The sequence below is a fragment of the Sus scrofa genome, chromosome 6 (assembly GCF_054392235.1).
Source record: "Sus scrofa isolate SSC_HxYL_T2T_F1_AM1 chromosome 6, Sscrofa_HxYL_maternal_Yorkshire_Landrace_v2.0, whole genome shotgun sequence".
Classification (NCBI taxonomy): domain Eukaryota; kingdom Metazoa; phylum Chordata; class Mammalia; order Artiodactyla; family Suidae; genus Sus; species Sus scrofa.
Genome location: NC_139388.1, coordinates 101,448,592 through 101,470,208, shown reverse-complemented (window position 1 = coordinate 101,470,208; position 21,617 = coordinate 101,448,592). Strand labels below are relative to the sequence as shown.

General features: G+C 40.1%; 1 protein-coding gene across 18 annotated transcripts in view; it reads right to left on the bottom strand.

The window, feature by feature from the left end:
• SPIRE1 (spire type actin nucleation factor 1) overlaps positions 1–21,617 on the bottom strand; it is a 180,827-nt gene that overhangs the window by 116,425 nt on the left and 42,785 nt on the right. The window lies entirely within an intron of this gene.

The window sequence follows — 21,617 nt, the reverse complement described above, 5'->3', positions numbered from 1 at the left end:
TCTTCTCCCAAGAGTAAGGTTCTTTTTGTATTCAGATTCTTTTTGATCATCAGAAAAATCAGACCATTTCTAAAAGTGAGTTTAGAGATCACCTAATCAATTCCTTTGCTTTATAGAAAGGAAGATGACTGTGAAGACAGGCTGGACAGCCTGCTGAAATTCACACAACCAACCAGTGGCAGACCCCACGCCCAGTACCCCTTCCTGCCCCTCGCCATGGCTTTTCCTGACAGAGGGGGTCCAGTCAGTCTCCTGCAGGGCAGCAGTCCCCAGCCTGTGCCTATTTGCACACACCCGCTCATCACCACGCTCACCATGGGAGGGCAACATCACTGCCCGTGTGGGGAGAGGGTAAGGTGGCTAATCACCACCCCGCCACCACTGCCCTCACCCCAAGAGTGTGCTGCTGCCCAGTGGGTATCACTGCTGTTAGGAGTTACTAAGACGGAAAAGAAAGGATAACTGCCACTTAATGACAACACAGAAAACTTTGGAATATTCACTTCTATTTTATGAGTCTAATCAAGTGCTCTTATCATCTGCTACTATTAGTTTCTCTGATCCCTACTCAGGTATTTGCTGTATGGATATTCTTCCTGTTACCTGATCAAGGCCCAGCTATTATGAGCCATTAGCTATAAAAAATAAGAGCCTTCAGCTTCATGCTATAGTTTTAAATCAATTAAAAGCATAATTACAAGAGTTTCATCAGAGTTAATACCTAAATTACTACTTAAGATAGGCTTAAAAATATAAATAAATATAACCCATTAACTGAAATTAATTAGAAAGCAAATTCTCTACTTAGAAAAGTTAAGACCGCATGAGTATGAGAAACACTAAGGTTATCACTTAACTATCAGTAAAGACTAATATATTATTTAATAGATCAATTCATTTGATAACACATAATACTAACAACTTTAACAGTATAAAACAATAGTTTTGAAAATATTCTGTATACTATACATCACTTCACAAATAAAAGGTATCATTAATTATTATGCTTATCCAATAAATAAAACTATAAGATTGTTAAAGATCATCAATGATATACATTGGAAACGGAGGCATCTTTCATGTGTTCATTCATTCAAAAATACATTGACTAAGAAGTTCCTGCTAAATACCCAACACTGCACTTAGGGCTAAGAAATGCAATCAGAAATAATACAGTTTCTTTCCTGAAGGAGTTCATAGTCTAGTGGGAGACGTACTTCAAAAAGCATGCAAATAAAATATAGCAGACAAGTTCCCACAGTGGCTCAGCAGGTTCTGAACCCGACTAGTATCCATGAGGATGAGGGTTTGATCCCTGGCCTTGCTCAATGGGTTGGATCCAGCGTTGCTGTGAGCTGTGGTTGAAGGTCGCTAGCATAGCTTGGATCCCACATTGCTGTTGCTGTGGCTGTAGTGTAGGCCAGCAACTGTGGCTCCTAGCCTGGGAACTTACATATGCTGCAGGTGTGGCCCTAAAAAGCAAAAAAAACAAAAACAAACCAGCAGACTGAGTGCTTCTAGAAATAATACAAAAGGCCACTGATCAAGCACAATGAAAGAGTAATTAATCCAGTCTGAAAAAACTCCCTAGAAGAAGAAATTATAAACTTAGGTTTATAAAATGAATATTAGCTAGTCAAAGTGGGAAGTGTGTTATGAGCAGAAGGAACACTATTGCAAATGTCTGGAAGTGAAATAAAGATGAGGTCTTCAAAGCCTTAGAGGTGGATCAATACCACCAAAGCGAAAAATGAGAGGGAAGGGATGGAACAAGAGAGACATGCAGATTAAATACTCTATGAAATGAATAAATAAATCAATAGCCCAAGCGCTGAGAAATGAAGGACTGGTTAAATAAATTATATCCATATAATAGAATACTATGCAATCATAAAATATGATGTTAAGATATATTTGATAACATAGAAAATGTTCTTTAAACAAATATCTTTTTTTTTTTTTTTTTTTTTTTTTTTGCTATTTCTTGGGCCGCTCCCGCGGCATATGGAGGTTCCCAGGCTAGGGGTCCAATCGGAGCTGTAGCCACTGGCCTACGCCAGAGACACAGCAACGCGGGATCCGAGCCGCGTCTGCAACCTATACCACAGCTGACGGCAACGCCGGATCGTTAACCCACTGAGCAAGGCCAGGGACCGAACCCGCAACCTCATGGTTCCTAGTCAGATTCGTTAACCACTGCACCACGACGGGAACTCCTAAACAAATATCTATTGAGCATCTATTACTGCACTAAGCTAGTTAGACAAAAAAAAAAAAAAAAAAAAAAATTAAGTTGCAAGCCAGTATGTTCACATGTGATACAACTCTTATGGAAAGCATATAAATGTCCATAGGAAAAAAGATAAAATAACATTGTTGGGGAATGGGGTTGCAGGTGATTTTTCTTTTTCTTTTTTTACTTATTTTTATTTTCTAATCTTTCCCCCTTATTATAAAAGTTAATATAAATAATCCAAAATAGATCAGAAGCCTTTCCTGAAGGCAAGTGTTACTAAAAGAAAACAAGTGGGGGGCGGGGGGAGACAGAAGTAAAGGACTAAGAGGTACAAACTACCACATATAAAATAAATAAGCTACAAAGATAAATAGTACAACACAGCGAATACAGCCAATATTTTATAACAACCATAAATGGAATACAACCTTTAAAAATTGTGAATCACTACAATGTACACCTGAAATGTAGTTTTAAAAAATAAATGTGTATATTTAGGATGACATAATTATATCAAATACATATAAGAAAAAGGTTAGGAGTAAATGATACAGATATTACTTTGTTTTCTTATTTTATACCACACATTTCAAAACTAGATAATCTTATACATCAATAAGAAAAAAATGTGCCTCATGTACCCAGGAAGTCATATTTATCCCACATCACCCTGACCAATTTGCCACAAGAAAAGATAGTGGGGAGGGATTAGAGGAGAATTTATGCACACCGGGCAGGCTCTCAATGCAGCACTACTGTGCAAAACCTGCCTCACAAGAAGCCTCTGTAGAAGCGGCACAATGGCCTGCCCAGGAGACTATCAGATGGTCTCCTCCTGTCCTTCAGCACTCAGGCTATCAAGGGCAGACATGCAGCCAGAGCTGACTGTGTAGGAACAGAGAGCTTTCTAGTAGAGCCAAAGAGCTAGAAAAAAGGAAAAAAGCATAGTATCACCTATCATTCAGTGAAAGAAAACAAAAATGAAGGAAAATATAAAAGCCAGGAGAGAAGACTAGAGTCTGCTCTTATTTTATCTGCCAAATGAACTAAAACAATAATTTTCCCTGTGCATTCACCTTAAAAACTCATCACCAACTCTTGAAACAGTTCTGATTTTCTATATTTTCCCTTTTCTATTTCACAGACATTTCATTTTTCTCTTTCACCATACTACTTCCAATTTTCTTTTAAATAAGGTAGGAACAATCAAATATAAAGTATCAATTTGGCCACTTTGAGTATTTAAACCTTTGTCACACACACAAACTCAGGAAGAAATATTTTTTTCTCACAAAGTTCAAAGAGAAATAGGAGATGTCCTATAGTGCAAATCACACAAGTGATTGTGATTTGAGTTATTATGAAATATCATAAGGAGGAGAAATCCATAGCTTGTATTATAATGACTGTGGCACTAAAACTAATTTAAAATCATGTCTAATTTTGCTCACCCATGGTTAATATTAATATTTAAAATGATGTGTCAATGCACAAAATACACAGTTGAGAGAGATGACTTTTGTCATTTACTTTGTAACCATCTAATGCATGTCCCTTAAGATCAATGTGGATGTAAGACCCTAACAGCACAGGTGCACCCTTTCCAATCCCCTCCTCCACTTGGAAGGTGTGACCACACAAAAACCTGCTCCAATCCTCACACCTTATTCCTTTATTCTAGATCTTGACAGAGGCCTTCCTGTCTTTCTTGCCTCATTCCCACATAATGCTCCTTTACATAACCTAAGTACCCCATTTTCATCATCTCAACTCAAAACTTCTATTCGTCATTTCATTTTTGCAACTTTTCTCTACCCTGTCTCTCTCAAACACACAGTTATCGCAGGCGTACAGCTTATGTACAACCCTTGTGGAAAGAGAGCCTACCCAGTGTGGCCAGCCTCGCTTCCTCAGGCCTGTATGGAGCAGCTGAAGGAGAACCAAGAGGCTGACAGGCCTGAGGTCCCAGCTAATCAGACAGATAAAAGCTGTCTGGGGTGGGACAGGGAGTGATGGGCCCTGCTTTAACCCCTGCTGAGGGACCTTGAAGACTCACCCAAACCGGCATGAGCCAGTAGAGTCTCCTATGCCAAACCAGTGAAACTGTAATACTATCTCTGTACCTGCCACTTTTCAACATTCACCCAACAAATGGCTTCATCTCAGGACCTCCGAATAGTTCAGCCTCTTAAAGGAATGTTTGGGAAGAAAGAAAACACTGCCTACTGATAGTCTGCTGAGAATTAAATACCAACAACCTCCATAGCTGGCTTCTCTTGCATAAAGAATATTCAAAAAAGTCGAGCAGATATGGTCTCCACTTTTTTTTTTTACCATCTGCTCACCTGCGTGAAAGAGCTGCTGAATTTCTCTGCCCTGCTTTCTAGAGGGCATAACCTCATGCAGGCTGTGGACTCAAATGGCACAGATGACCACATGACTGCATAGCTTGGTGTGTGGGCCCTCCCCACCCCCAGCTCCCTGCCAGGGCTCCCAGCAGCCTGGGACTGGCCAGCACTGGAGGGAAGTGGGTGAGGAGAGCCAGGACTGCCCCGGCCAGTGTGCATGTGCAGAGGTGGCAGAGACTCTACATACTTTGGATTCTACACGAGAGACTAGCTTGAGTCACCAAACTAAAAAGGGTATATTATCTTTGACATTAAAAAGTTTTGAAAGATGTGGTATAAAATAAGAAAACAAAGTAATATCTATATCATTTACTCCTAACATTTTTCTTATGTGTATTTGATACAATTATGTCTTCCTAAATATACACATTTATTTTTTAAAACTAAATTAGAATTGTACAACGATTATAAGATATTTTGAACCTAAAATTCCTCTCAATTATGTTGGAAGAAATAATTCTTTCAAGAATACTCCCTAAATTCCTGGTCCTTTATTAAAAGCAATATTTTGAATTCTGCCTAAGATCTCTTTTAGAGAGCACATAAAATTCAAATTACATTTTAATGTCCATACAGAGGAAAAAGTGTACTTCTGTCACCACTTGCTTTTAGGCTGTATCTATCCCAACATATCTTTAACATAAATCTCTGATTATATGCTTTCAGTTTTAGGTTTTTTAAAAAATAATAATGAAACTTCACGAGCCAAATTTAACCACCAATTTAAGCAAAAGTTTAAAGAACAGAATAAGCTTTTTATTGTTTTTTATTTTATTTTATTTTGTCATTTTAGAGCCACATACACAGCATATGGAGGTTCCCAGGCTAGGGGTCAAATCAGAGCTGTAGCTGCTGGCCTACATCATAGCCACAACAATGCAGGATCGGAGCCACGTCCGCGACCTACACCACAGCTCATGGCAACACCAGATCCTTAACCCAATGACTCACTGAGCCAGGCCAGGGATCGAACCTGCGTCCTCATGGATTCTAGTCAGATTCATTTCTGCTGAGCCATGACAGGAACTCCCAAGAATAAGCTTTTTAAATGCAATTATTACATATTGTTAATCAATAAAATCTACTTTGATGCCCCAAAGTAAGATTAGTACTTTATGACCAACAGGGCAATAATAAAAATAAGCCTATAAATTAGCTTTAGCATATACAAATGTAGTAGATAACAAACCTTCATTTCAAATCAATGAATAAAAGTAGAAGAATCATTAGTTAATGTCTTAGAAAACATTAGTTAATGTCTTCACACTGAACCATCCCCAAGTTTTCAGGTAAGATTAAAATTTACTTTTTAAAGTACTAGGGGAAAAAATGTGAAAATTTATCTCCCAATAACATGGAAAAGACTTCTCATCTCTTTAAGAGCAAAGAAAGAATCCATTTTTTAAATTCTGTAGGACAAAAAAAAAATACCATATATCAATGTAAAAATGCTAAGAAACCAATTACAAATATTGCTAACATATGCCAAGGAACAAAATTTAAATAACAAATAATGGGCTTTTACTCAACACAAAGATAAATATCACAACAGAAAACCAAGTGAAAGACATAAATGAACTGATCAAAAAAACTTAAACCAAAATATGGGGATTTTTATGGTTGTTAAAAGTTCAATCATGCTGCCAACCAGTGAAGTGCATGTTTTTAATGAGATGTCCTTTCTGCCTACCATTCAGAAACATATTTTTAAATGTTGATACTCAACACAGCTGCGGCTCAGATTCAGTCCCTGGCCCAGAAACTTCCATGTGCCATTGGGGAGGGGGGGGGCAAAAAAGACATAAAAAACTGTCCTAAAATTTCCTGTATATCCTTCACCCAAATTTAGCCATAGTTAATATTTTGCCCATTTGCTTTATGTTCTCTCTAACACACATGCACGTACACAGTCTTTTTTGAAACCAGCTGAAAGTTGCATACATCATGTGCATCTCTTCTCCAAATATTTTTACTTCCTAAAAATAAGGAAGGACGTGTCTTAGGTGACCACAGTACAATTATCAAAATCAGGAAACTTAACATTGATATAATCTAATCTACAGTCTAAACTCAAATTTTACCAACTGTCCCCCAAGTATGTCCTTTTTTGCTATTTTTCCTAACCCAAGGTTGCCCATACCATGTGCTGGCCTGTCTTGTTTATCTCCTCTAACCTGGGGCAGTTCCTTTGTCCTCCCTGACAAGGACACTTGTGGGGAGCACAGGCCAGACTCTGGTCTCCCTCATGCCTCCAAAGTTCTGCAGACTTGGCAGGAATAGATCAGAAGGGGTGCTGTGGCCCTTTCAGAGGGACAGAAGCACGTACTGCTGGTCTGTCCCAATACTGGTGATGTTAACATTAATACTATGGCAGCCAGATTCTGAGGTGACCCGTGACCCCAACCTCCTGGTGTTCAAGCCCTGTGTGTCCTCCCTTGAGTGTGCGCAGGACCTGTGTCTTGCTTCTAACCAAGAGAACAGCAAAGATGACAGGATGTTCGTGACTACAAGTGTATGATTACGTCACAGAAGATGCAGCTTCCGTCTTGCTGGAGCGTCCTCTCCCTTGCTGGCTATGAGGAAGCAAGTGGCCATATTGGGGAACCCACATGCAAAATAGAGACAGCAGCTAAGAACTGAGAGCATACTTCAAACGGCCAGCAAAACAACGCAGATGTCCAATCCTGACCGCAAGGAACAGAATGCAGCAAACAAGCATGTGAGCAGGAAGTGGACCTGCCACCATCCAGGTTCCAGATAACCCAGCCCTGCTTGACACCTGGATTAAAGTTTCACTGGACTCTGGGCAGAGGATCCAGCAAAGCCATGCCCAGACTTGTGACCCACAGAAACTATGAAATAATTTTACACTGCTGAATTTGTGGTGAAAACTTTCTGGGCACTGTTATACATGGCAACAAAAAAAATGAATACAATCGCTCAAGGTGGTTTTGCCAAATTATCCCAGTGTACTGCTTTTCCCTTTGAAACCAACATGTAACTTATGAGGTGTCCCTCTGAAACCATGCCAACATCAGAGGTCTCATCAAACATTCTTTTTTCTTTTCTTTTCTTTTTTTAGGGCCACACCCTCCGAATATGGAGGTTCCCAGAATAGGGGTCTAATCAGAGCTACAGCTGCCAGCCTTCACCACAGCCACAGCAACACAGGATCCAGGCCGCATCTGCGACCTATACTACAGCTCACGGCAACGCCAGATCCTTAACCCACTGACCAAGGCCAGCGATCAAACCCACAACCTCATGGTTCCTAGTCGGATTCGTTTCCACTGCACCATGATGGGAACTGCTCATCAAACTTTCATTGGCTTAATAAACCACTGGTGATTCCTGCCCAGGTTAACTATTACTATAATGTTTGGAAAATAACGATGTTCCCTCCATCATTCCTTCTATATTTATTAGTAGGCAATATGAGGAAAGAACTCTCCCTTCTCCTTCATTTACCTATTCATGTATTTATTTATATGTCAAATACACTTGTGGATTATTTTATTCCATGGCAGATTTAATCCACTATCATCATTTATTGTGATACTCAGATAACCCCAGATTTGACCAGTGGGAGCTTCTATAGGCTAACTCCTGAGTCCTTCTGACAAATCCAGTAACTTTTTTTAAACTGCCTTACTAAGGTACCATTTCCTTACCACAAAATTCACTTACTTAAAGTATATAATTTAGTGATTTTTAGTAAGTTTACAAAATTGTACAACCATCACCACAATCTAATTCTCAAATTTCAATTTTTACCACTCCAAAAACAAACTTGCCCATTTACAGTCACTCCCCTTCTAATACCCAGCTCCAGGAACCCACTCATCTATTTTCTGTTTCTATAGATTCCCTTTTCAGGACATTTCAAATAAATGAAACCACATAAAATGTTGTCTTTTGTGTCTGGATTTTTTTTTTTTCCACATAGCATGTTTCTGAGGTTCATCTGTGTTGCAGCACTTGTTCCTTTTTATTGGCAAATACCACTGAATTGTGTAAGCACACTCCTTAGCTTTTTGGTGTGCTTCCTTAGCTCTTGGCACAACCAAAAGTTCTGGGCTCATCTTCTTCCCTCCCTGCCCAGCCCTGGAATCAGCCATTTCTCAAGGGAACCCTGGCTACTTTCGGTGGGGAAGGCTATTTAGAAACCAAGATCTAGGTGGCCAGGAGTGCTCAGTGTTACAGGAGTGCCCCTCTTTAGTAACTTTACAAAATTATACAGGCTTCCAGACCCTTTAGCAATAGGTGTGTGTGCAAATAAATAGGTATCTATAAAGACACACATATATACTTACTTATAAACATAAAAGGTTGGCCTACTTTTTGTTGCTTACAGTTGAAAGCATCCTAACTCACATAAACAGCAACATCAGAGATGAGATAAAATTCCTTCCTTTTGGAGTTCCCATTGTGGCACAGTAGAAATGAATCCAACTAGTATCCACGAGGATGCAGGTTCAATCCCTGGCCTCAACCAGTGGGTTAAAGGATCTGGCGTCATTGTGAGCTGTGGTGTAGGTTGTAGACGCAGCTCGGATCCTGAGTTGATATAGTACAGGCCGGCAGCTGCTATGGCATCGACCTCTAGCCTGGAACTTCCATATGCTGAGGGTGTGGCCCTAAAAGGCAAAAAAAAAAAAAAAAATTCCTTCCTTTCTCCAGTTAGGAAGGAAATGGAAGTAAGAACAAAACAAAACAAAACACCAGACTAAATGTTTAATTTCAATTGTGTTTTATAACTCTGAAACATATGCCCAAAAGGCTTTACTTGGGCCTTTCTGGCAAAGAAATCTTTTTCAAGCAATGATCCCAAGTGCTGGATGTTAAATGTTTATTTTCACCTTCCCCTCTAGAAAATCACATAGAGGTACGAGACTACTCCGGTTGAGAGCTCCCCCACCCCCAATGCCTACCAATTCACAAACTGGCTTAGAAAACAGCTGGTGAAGAGGAATTTCTCATTCATGTGTTACTGTGAGTTCACCCTCTGAGATTGTCATTGTACATTTAAACACATTCCAGATAAACTACAACTAATTTTTTAATGTTTCTGAGATATGGTCATACTCACAAAAAGATTAGCATCTCCATGGACCAGAAACAGAAGAGAAAAACAGCAATAAAGTCTTGCAGCCATGGTCTTTTGGTTTCTGTATCCAAAAGCAGCCAGAAGTTAGGGACTCAGGCACAGCTGGAGACTTGGGAACAGGTCTACTGTGTGTGGCTGGGATAAATCTGTCCTGCCATGAAGCCTATAATGTGGTAAATGGTACTGCCTGCTCAGGGATGGAGTCCATGATATCGATGACTCACTGCAGGAGGAGTACTTCAAGCCACCGATACAGGCCCAAAGAGTGTAAGAAGAGTCAGTGCCCTAGTTACACACAAAATCCTTCTATGGGTGTCAGGAGTCCAAGAACCCACTGACCTATTAGGTAAACATGTGGTATACTGGAGTGTTTGTTTATCTGGGGAAAGTTCCTAATTTTTCATCAGATTTTCAATGAGGTTCTGTGATCTCCATATAGTAAAGAACCACTGCCCCAGTACAGGTGTAAGTTAACACAACATAAATCACATGACGGCCTCCAGAATTTGCAACTCAGTGTTCAGTTCTGCCACTTATTTCTTCAAAAATTTGAGTGCCAGAGGGTGTAGAAATAAACACAAATTCTCTGCTCACTAATTAGTATGGAAAGAGAAGAGCCAGAGTGCTATCTGTTTGTTTTTTGAACACTGCTCAAAACTCTCCAAGAGTTGCACACTCATGGTTATAGCAGTACTATTTACAATAAGCAAGAGGCGGAATCAACACAAATGACAACCAAGGGATGAAGGATTAAGTAAAATGTGATCCATACATACAGTGGAATATATTCAGCCTTAACAAGGAAGGAAATTCTGATACATATGCTTCAACATGAACGAACCTTGAGACATTACACTCAGTGAAATAACCCAACCACAAAGAGACAAACACAGTACAATCCCACTTAAATGAGGTACCTAGAGTCAAGTTCATAGAGAAAGAAATCAGAATGATGGTTGCCAGGGGCTCTGGGGAGGAAGATTTCTTGTTAATGGGTACAGAGTTTCAGCTTTATAAGATGAAAAGATTCTGGAAATGTGTTGCACAACAAAGCGAATATATTTATCCCTACACTGTACATTTAAAAGTGGTTAAGATGGACCCAGATACCTACAGTCAATTAATCTTTGACAAAGGAGGCAAGAATATAAAATGGGAGAAAGATAGTCTCCTCAACAAGTGGTGCTGGGAAAACTGGACAGCTGCATGTAAATCAATGAAACTGGAATACACCCTTACACCAGGCACACAAATAAACTCAAAATGGCTTAAAGACTTAAACATAAGACAGATACCATCAAACTCCTACAAGAGAACATAGGCAAAACATTCTCTGACATCAACCTTACAAATGTTTTCTCAGGTCAGTCTCCCAAGGCAACAGAAGTAAAAGCAAAAATAACCAGTAGGACCTAATCGAACTGACAAGCTTTTGCACAGCAAAGGAAACCATAAAAAAAAAAAAAAAAGACAACTTACAGAATGGGAAAAAATAGTTTCAGATGATGCAACTAACAAAGGCTTAACCTCTAAAATATACAATCAACATTTACAATTCGACAGTGAAAAAGCCAACAAACCAATTGAAAAAAATGGGAAAAAGACCTGAATAGACATTTCTCCAAAGAAGATATATAGATGGCCAACAAGCAAGTGAAAAAATGCTCAACATCACTGATTATTAAAGAAATGCAAATCAAAACTACTAAGAGGTACCACCTCACACCAGTCAGAATGGCCATCATGAATAAGTCCACAAATAACAAATCCTAAAGAGGGTGTGGAGAAAAGGGAACCCTCCTGCACTGCTGGTGGGAATGTAAATTGATACAACCACTATGGAAAACAGTATGGAGGTACCTTAGAAAACTATACATAGAACTACCATATGACCCAGCAATCCCACTCTTGGGCATATATCCAGACAAAACTTGCCTTGTGAAAGACACATGCACCCGTTATGTCCACTGTAGCACTATTCACAATAGCCCAGACATGGAAACAACCTAAATGTCCATCAACAGATAAACGGATTAAGAACATGTGGTATAGGGGAAATAACTATTAAAAATAATAATAATAACAAAAAATAAAAAAAGAAGATGTGGTATATTTACACAATGGAACACTACTCAGCCATAAAAAAGAACAAAAGCATGCCATTTGCAGCAACATTGATGGAACTAGAGACTCTCATACTGAGTGAAGTAAGTCAGAAAGAGAAAGACAAATACCATATGATTTCACTAATATCTGTAATCTAATATATGGCACAAATGAACCTTTCCACAGAAAAGAAAATCATGGACTTGGAGAACAGACTTGTGGTTGCCAAGGGGGAAAGGAAGGGAGTGGGATGGACTGGGAATTTGGGGTTAATAGATGCAAATTATTGCCTTTGGAATGGATAAGCAATGATATCCTACTATAAAACACAGGGAACTATATCTAGGCATTTACGATGGAGCATGATAACGTGAAAAAAAAAAAGAATGTATATATGTATGTGTGACTGGGTCACCTCGCTGTATGGTAGAAAATTGACAGAACACTGTAAACCAGCTATAATGGAAAAAATAAAAATCATTATTAAAAAATGAGATAACTTGGGCATCTATCCGGACAAAACTCTACTTAAAAGAGACACGTGCACCCGCATGTTCATTGCAGCACTATTCACAATAGTCAGAACATGGAAACAACCCAAATGTCCATCGACAGAGGATTGGATTTGGAAGATGTGGTATATATACACAATGGAATACTACTCAGCCATAAAAAAGAATGACATAATGCCATTTGCAGCAACATGGATGGAACTAGAGAATCTCATACTGAGTGAAATGAGCCAGAAAGACAAAGACAAATACCAGATGATATCACTTATAACTGGAATCTAATATCCAGCACAAATGAACATCTCCTCAGAAAAGAAAATCATGGACTTGGAGAAGAGACTTGTGGCTGCCTGATGGGAGGGGGAGGGAGTGGGAGGGATCGGGAGCTTGGGCTTATCAGACACAACTTAGGATAGATTTACAAGGAGATCCTGCTGAATAGCATTGAGAACTTTGTCTAGATACTCATGTTGCAACAGAAGAAAGGGTGGGGGAAAAAATGTAATTGTAATGTATACATGTAAGGATAACCTGACCCCCTTGCTGTACAGTGGGAAAATTAAAAAAAATTATTAAAAAAATGAGATAAAAAATGCATGCAGCAATAAAAAAATGGTTAAGATGATAAATTTCATGTGTTTCTTTCCATAATAAAAAAAAAATTTAATCACATTATTTTGTTTGCTAACAAATCTTAGAGGACAAATGTCCAAACTAAAAACCAGCAATAAGAGGAAAACTCAAAAATGTAATTAAAAATATCTCATGCATTACTGATGCCTGAAATAAGGAGACCTTTGTGTAATAATACAATTATATTATCTGCAAGTTGAATTATTCCTAGGTAAGCGGGATTGGATATGTAATAGTCTTCAAATAAGTATCTGTTGATTCCATGTGATGGTATTTGCATTAGAGCAGTACTACTGCTGTACTAAGCCAAGCTCTCCAGTGGTCTACAAACTCAGTGGTGAGGACTCACTGCTCACAGGGCCCCCGCCTGACCTGGCCTGCTGCTAGCCAGCTGACCTCACCCACCACCTCCTCTAGCCTCACTGGCCTCCCTGATATTTGGTGGCCACCTGGGTATCTCACTGCAGGGCCTTCACACTTGCTTGCTTTTTCTTCTGCCTAGCTCATTCTCTCACATCATTCAGACCTCTGTTCAAATGTCACTTCTAAAATATACCCCCTCTCTTCTGTCACCTCCACCCCTTGCCCATTTATGCTCTATTCCCTTGCCCTCCTCTATTTTTCTCATAGCACTTAATTCTCTATATTGTTTTATATACATTTATTTGCGTATTGTCTATAAATAACAATGTAAATCTACACAAGCAGAGGTTTTTGTTTGCCTTGTCTGTGGTTATACTCCCAGTGCCTAGAACAGTGTCTGGCAAAGGTAGGTGTTTTCTTTGTAGGAAGAAAGAAAAGAAAAGAGAGAGGTAGAGGAAAGGAGGAAGAGAAGGAGAAAGAGAGAAAGAAAAAGGGAGGAAGGTATGGTGGAGGAGCGGATATCTACCTGCCCACCTAGCTTGTTTCCAGGGCTGCTTATCTACTAAACCAGCAAAGTATTTTCTTCCTTTAATTATTTGACTTTTACAATTAAAAATGCTAATGTTCCCTTTTATTAGTACTATACACATAATTAAAAAGCTGACTTACTCTCATATCTGCTGAACAATGGAATAAAAGATAACTTTGTTAGGATATACAATTTGCTTTTTACTTAGCTCAAGGTAAACAAATGTCAGAAAGTATTTCAAGTATCTGAGAAGACATCTGACCTAAGAGCAACACACTAGAACTCCCAGCTTCATAATTATACTTGTTTAACTGTGACTCATGTACTGGTTTCCATAAGAGCACATTTCCTGGTTTTTAACTGCTTCAGTAACTTGTGACAACCACAATGTCCTGTTTCTTGAGAATGGATTGTGCTGATCCAACAATATTCATGGAAAAGCTTTAAAAGAAATAGCAGATCATCTTTTTAGAAAGGCCTGTAATTGCCAACTTTCCTCTATGTCTCACACTTTTTTCTTTTGAGTCACCTCGGATAGATGCTTTCCACTGCAATTTTTTTTTTTTTTTGTCTTTTTTTGTCTTTTTGCTTTTTCTAGGGCCATACCTGCAGTATATGGAGGTTCCCAGGCTAGGGGTCTATCGGAGCTGTAGCCACAGGCCTACACCAGAGCCACAGCAATGTGGGATCTGAGCCACATCTGCAACCTTAACGGGCTTAGCAAGGTCAGGGATCGAACCTGCAACCTCATGGTTCCCAGTGGGATTCATTAACCATTGAACCATAACGGGAACTCCCTTCACTGCAATCTTATTTTGATTTTCTCTCCTAGCCAAAAATCACTGAAACCCCTAAAGATATTGAATTTTATGGGAATCAACTAAACTTGAGGTCAGGCCCGAAGGCAATAAGCATGGCTTGTTGTCTGCCCTGCCCATCATCAGGCTTAGTCACAGGACTAGGCTTGAGTTTGGACAGCAGAAAGGTGCAGACTGATAGACGCACTCCAGACTAGTGAGAAAGTAAAATGTATGTTTCACCCCACATACCTCCTCCCCATCCCAATACATACTATGTCTCTTTTGTTTTCTTACTATAAAAGCAAAATATATTCATTACAAATCTCAGAAAACATAAGCAATCTAAAAGATTATAGACTAGACCTAGAGAGTATCATACTAAGTGAAGAAGTCAAAGAAAGAAAATACCATACGCTCTCACTTATATGGGAAATCTAAAAAAAGATACAAATGAACTCATTTACAAATCAGAAACAGGAGTTCCCATAGTGGCTCAGAGGAAACAAATCCGACTAGTATCCATGAGGACCCAGATTTGATCCCTGGCATCGCTCAGTGGGTTAAGGACCCAGCATTGCCATGAGCTGTGTTGTAGGTCATAGGCGCAGCTTGGATCTGGGAGTGCTGTGGCTGTGGCATAGGCCAGGGGCTACAGCTCAGATTCAACTCCTAGCCTAGGAACCTCCATATGCCACAGGTGCACCCATAAGAAAAAGACAAAACAACAACAACAACAAAAAGACTCACAGAAATAGAAAACAAACTTAAAGCTGCCTAAGTGGAAGGGGGAGAGGGATAAATTAGGAATTTGGGATTAACAGATACAAACTACTATATATAGAATAGATAAACAATAAGGTCCTATTGTGTAGCACACAGAATTATAATTATATTCAATAGCTTGTAATAACCTACAATGAAAAAGAATATGAAAAAGTTTATAAATAGAAATATATAGATATACAAACCGAATCATTTTGCTGTATACCAGAAACTAACAAAGTAAATCAACTATACTTCAATGAAAAAAAAATTTGTAATGAAAAACATTTATGACCCAATAAATGGAAGCATAATCTCTAATTTTAAAAATATCTATTTTCAACATAAATAAAAGAACATTATGTATAAAATATTACATTTCATATATATCTCAATGTTAACAGTTATCATATTGGTCCTGTGCATATTTGTTAATTAAAACTGGATCATTTGGTACCTACTATTTTAAAACCTCTTTTATACCATACTGGACCACCTTTTCACATAAACAATTCTATCCATTTGTTTTTAATAATGTAGAGTCTTCTGTTGCTTAACAGTGAGACATTCAGACAGATGCTAACTTTCCTCTCATAAAAAGTGCTGCAACAAAGGAAACAATGAAAAAAAAAAAAAAGACAACCCACAGAATGGGAGAAAATCTATACAAACGAAGCAACTGACAGAGGATTAATCTCCAAACTATACAAACATCTCACACAGCTTCATATCAAAAAAACCCAAAAAACCCAAGCAAAAATTGGACAGAAAATCTAAACAGACATTCCTCTAAAGAAGACAGACAGTGAAAAGCACATGAAAAGATGCTTAACATCATTAAATATTAGAGAACCGCAAATCAAAACTACAATGAGGTATCTAACACCTCACACCAGTCATAATGGCCATCATCAAAAAGTCTACAAATAGGAGTTCCCTTGTGGCATACTGGGTTAGGGGTCTGCTATTGTCACTGCTTGGCTTGGGTCCAATCCCTGGCCCAGGAACTTCCACATGCCATGGGTATAGCCAAAAAAAGGGGAAAAAACCTACAAGCAATAAATGCTGGAGAAGGTGTGGAGGAAAGGGAACCCACCCCCCTATACTATTGTGAACTGGAGAACAGTACTGAGGTTCCTTAAAAAACTAAATATAGAACTACCATATGACCCAGCAATCCCACTCCTGGGCATATATCTGGAGAAAACCGTAATTCAAAAAGATACATGCATCCTAATGTTCACTGTAGCATTATTTCCAATAGCCAAGACATGGACACAACTTAAATGTTCACTGACAGAAAAATGGATAAAGAAGATGAGGTATAAATACATATACAATGTGATATTACTCAGCCATTAAAAAAATGCTATTTGCAGCAACATAAATGAACCTATAGGTTAACATATTAAGTGAAGTAAGACAACGACAAATATCATATGATATCACTTAAATGTAGAATCTATTCAAAATGATACAAAAGAACCTACTTAGAAACAAACTCACAGATTTCTAAATCAAACCTCCGGTTATCAAAGTTTATCTCTCACCATAATGGGGAGAGAGAAACTGGGAGGATAGGATTAACACACACATTACTATATACAAAATAGATAACTAATAAGGACCTATTGTATAGCACAGAGAGATCTACTCGACGTTCTATAATAACCTATATGGAAAAAAAGAATGGATACATGTATATATATAACTGATTCAGTTTGGTGTAAACTCGAAGCTAATACAACACTGTAAATCAATTATATCCCAATAATTTTTGTTAAAAACCATTATGCTAAGTGAAAAAAAAGGGCTGCAAATAAGTATCTTATTGCTCCATCTTTGCACATGTTCTGTATTATTTTCTTCGGAAAAGTTCCTAGACATAGAATTAAGTCCAGACTCCTTTTTTTTTTTTTTTTTTTTTTTTTGGCCACATCCGTGACATAAGGAAGTTTTAGATCAGGGAATGAATCCAAGCCCCAGCTGCAACCTATGCCACAGTTGCGGTAACACTGTATTCTTAACCCACTGTGCTGGGGTGGGGATCGAACCCATACCTCCACAGCAACCTGAGCTCTGCAGATTCTTAACCTAATGCACCATAGAGTGTACTCCTAAACCCAGGCTCTTAGAGTGTGATAAACTGCTCTCCAAAACATTAATTACAATCCCTACTCCTACATTTGCATATGAAAATACAGGTATATAATCTGATCTGTGAATACCTTTTAACAAAGTTTTACATTAAGGTGATGACACCAATAATAACAGCAACAGCATCTGCCACTCCAGGAGCTGCTGTTCTAGATACTTTTCTTATCTGATATCTAATCCATACAACACCCCAGGGACAGGCGGTAACTACGCTAAGGCAAAAAAACAGCAAATTTGAGGATTAGCACCAATACCAGGCCTAACTCAGAAACTCCCAAATGGGGCAAAACAATTTTAAAAGAATACGCAGAGGAGTTCACATCGTGGCACAGTGGTTAACAAATCCCACTAGGAACCATGAGGTTGCGGGTTTGATCCCTGGACTTGCTCAGTGGGTTAAGGATCCGGCGTTGCCATGAGCTGTAGTCTAGGTTGCAGACGTGGCTCGGATCCCGCGTTGCTGTGGCTCTGGCATAGACCAGTGGCTACGGCTCCGATTCGACCCCTAGCCTGGGAACGAACCTCCATATGCCACAGAAGCGGCCCTAGAAAAGGCAAAAAGACAAAAAAAAAAAAAAAAAAAAAGAATACACAGAGTCAACTCCATGGCGCATGGTGTGCTAAAGAGCTCACAGGCACTATTAGGAGGCCAGGTACAAACTTTCAGAATTTTGCAGGCTGGCTGATTAACTTCTGATAGCCTAAAATTGGCTGACTCGTAATATTTCAACCACAGAAATCAGTGTTTTGTTTTGTTTTGAGAGTCATTTTACCAGTTCAGCAAATTCAAATATAGAGGTCTATCTTCACTTTCCCCATCATCTCTCCTGGTTGTTTCCCAGAGGAGAAGAGCTGTTTATCTTTTCCCCACTAAACAATTGCCTACTCTACTCCACTGCGAGGCAGAAGTCAGGTCTCCTACCTGCAGGTGTCACAGGGAGCCCCACCTACCCCTCTCCAGTGCCCATGGCCCACACCTCACCTGCTGTGAGCATGCCAGCACCTATACCACCTTGCTGTGACTCCACTGACCACAAAGGGACAGAAGTCACAAGCTCCCATTACCCATCTCCCACCTCACATCACACAGGACTCCACAGTTCCCTCTACAACACCTATGCCCACCCCTCCCCTCACCAACTCTTGAAACCCTTTCGTCAGGCACAACTTAGGGTTTCCTATATCTTCAACTTGTCTGAATGTTCCCCCTCACCTTTGTGCTCCCCAGAGGGCCATGCTGGCCTGGCTGTCTTTTCTGTACCAGTCCTCTGGGCCTGGAACTGGAGAAGATGTCCCCACACTTTCTCACATTCTCCCTCTCTCCTCCCCAAAGCCTTCAACGTAGACTCACAACCCCCACCACACACCCCAGTCCTCCTTGTTGCAGTCATCTAGAACTGCAACTACTCATGGCACAGAGATGACTTTAGCTGCTGATTTACTGTCCTCCTCTCTCAATTCTCAGTAACGCTAACAGGACCCTTCCAACACAGGCCTCTGATTCCTGTGACCTCCTCTACTGGAATGATGGTTTTTTTCCCCCACCCAAGCTCAGCCACTCACTGCAAGGCAATGCCCCAGACTTCCTCATTACCAATAAGTGCAACTTTTCATCATCTCAATTTCAAGGATCCCTCTCTTTGACAACCTCCTTCTAGCTTTCTAATGCATTCCCTCTAGGATCTGATTGATTCTAATACTCTTTAGACCCCACTTGGACCTACAATCCATTGATCCTATGTTTGTTTCACTCTCCCTCACCTTCTTTAGCTACAAACCCCACTCTTCACCGACCCCCACCTGCCTTTGACAATCGAAGGTGACTCGAGCAAAACAGAAAACTATGCTAACTGATCTTACTTAAATGGATTTAAATTCACAATTCTGCATCTCATGTGTGTGGTTAATACAACCCAGAAGCCACCAACACTGCCTGAGTTCAGCCACTCTCCCAGCTGACTATCCTTCCTCCTCTCCCCTCCCCACACTACAAACAGGACCCTCAAATCACTTGAGAGCTGAAGTCATCAAAAGGGCACATCCACAAATTCCCACCATCACAGCTGGCTGCCATTTAATACCTTCCGCACATATACATACACCGTCTCCCCTCCTGTTACTCTACATGGACCAGCCTCACCTGTGTGCAGTCAGTTCTCAATGCCTTCTCTTATGCTCTACCCCTATTCCTTCAAGGATCACTTGCTGGCAATTTCCCCCTCTCTAATCTGCATCAACAGTTTCTCCTTCTATACTGGACCATGCCTGGATCAACATACAAATATGCTTACTTCTTTAATCAAGACAAAAATAAAACGAAAACTAAAAACTCTTTGGGATCCCAACTTCCCTGCTCCAGGGTTAGCCAGCCTCCAAGATATCTGGTCCCAGCAATCCCCACATTTGGCACTGGTCATCTTATGGAGTTCTTCCCACACTCTGTTCAGGTGACCAACAGAAGACAGCACAAGTGATGAATGTGACTTCTAAGGCTAGGTCATCAAAAACACCAGTTTCTGATGATCACACTCTTTGGAAGCAGTCAGCAGCCATGTCGTCAGGATACTTGAGCAAGTTCATTGGTGAGAAGCTGAGGCCCCTTGCAAACAGCCCAGTAAGCGAGCCGTCATGAATGCAGATCCTCCAGCCCTCACTGAGCCCTCAGATGACTGCAACTCTGGTCAACATCTTGACTAAAACCTCATGAGAAACTCGGTGCCAGAAGCACCCAAATAAGCCATTCCTGAATTCCTGACCCACAGAAACAGTGCGATAGCAGATGATTTTTGTTGGGTTATTTTGGTTTTTTGTGGGTTTTTCTGGCCACACCCATAGAATGCACAAGTTTCCAGGTCAGTGTTTGAACCTATGCCACAGTTGCAGCCTGTGCCATAGCTGCAGCAAAGCTGGATCCTTAATACACTGTACCACAAAGGGAACTTCCAAATGTTTGTTGTTTTAAGCCACTAAGTTTTAGAGTAATTTGTCATGTCGTATATAAATGACATATCCACAGTTTACAGAAAAATGCCTCAAAAAGCTGTCTTTAGAGGAGTTCTGGCCGTGGCTCAGCAGTAATGAATCCAGCTAGTATCCATGAGGATGAGGGTTCGATCCCTGACCACGCTCAATGGGTTAAGGATCCAGGATGCCCTGAGCTGTGGTGTAGGTTGCAGACATGGTACAGATCTGGTGTTGCTGTGGCTGTGGTGTAAGCCGGCAGCCTACAACAGTACTCCAACTCCACTCCTAGCCTGGGAACTTCCATATGCCACAGGTGCAGCCCTAAAAAGCAAAAAATAAATAAATAATCAATAAAAATAAGCTGCCTGTATACATTGTTACTGATTTCTTTCCTTTTAAACTCACTCCAATAAGGCTTTTGGCCCCCACACTAGTACACCAAAACTGCTTGTCGGTAACCACCACATTGTCAAACTCACTAAGCAATTCTTAGTTCTCATCTCACTTGATCTGTTAAACATTTCACAGAGTAGATCACTTCCTCCTCCTTGATATACTTCATTTACTTGCTTTCCTGGACACAACCTCACATGGTCTTCCTCCTACTTTTCTCAGAGGTCACTTCTTCTCAAGTTTTACTGGTTCCTCCTTGTCTCACCCCCTTCTTCATGTTGGAGGATCCCAGGGCTCAGCCCTGAGCCCTTTCTCTTCTCTGTCTACCCTCATTGCTTTGAGGGTCTCAAAGTCTCATGTTTACATAGACCTATAATGGCTTGTAAGGCTCTGCTAACCAGTGTGGTCCTAACTTCAGCAGCAGCAGCAGTACCTAAGAGTTTGTTATCTCTGGCTCCACTCAAAAGCAACCAAATGAGGGAGTTTCCCATGTGGCACAACAGGATCATTATAATTTTGGGAGCACTGGGACACAGGTTTGATCCCTGGCCCAGTACAGTAGGTTAAGGATCCAGCATTGCCACAGCTTCAGTTTAGACTGCAACTGTGGTTCAGATCTGATCCCTGGCCCAGGAACCCCATATGCC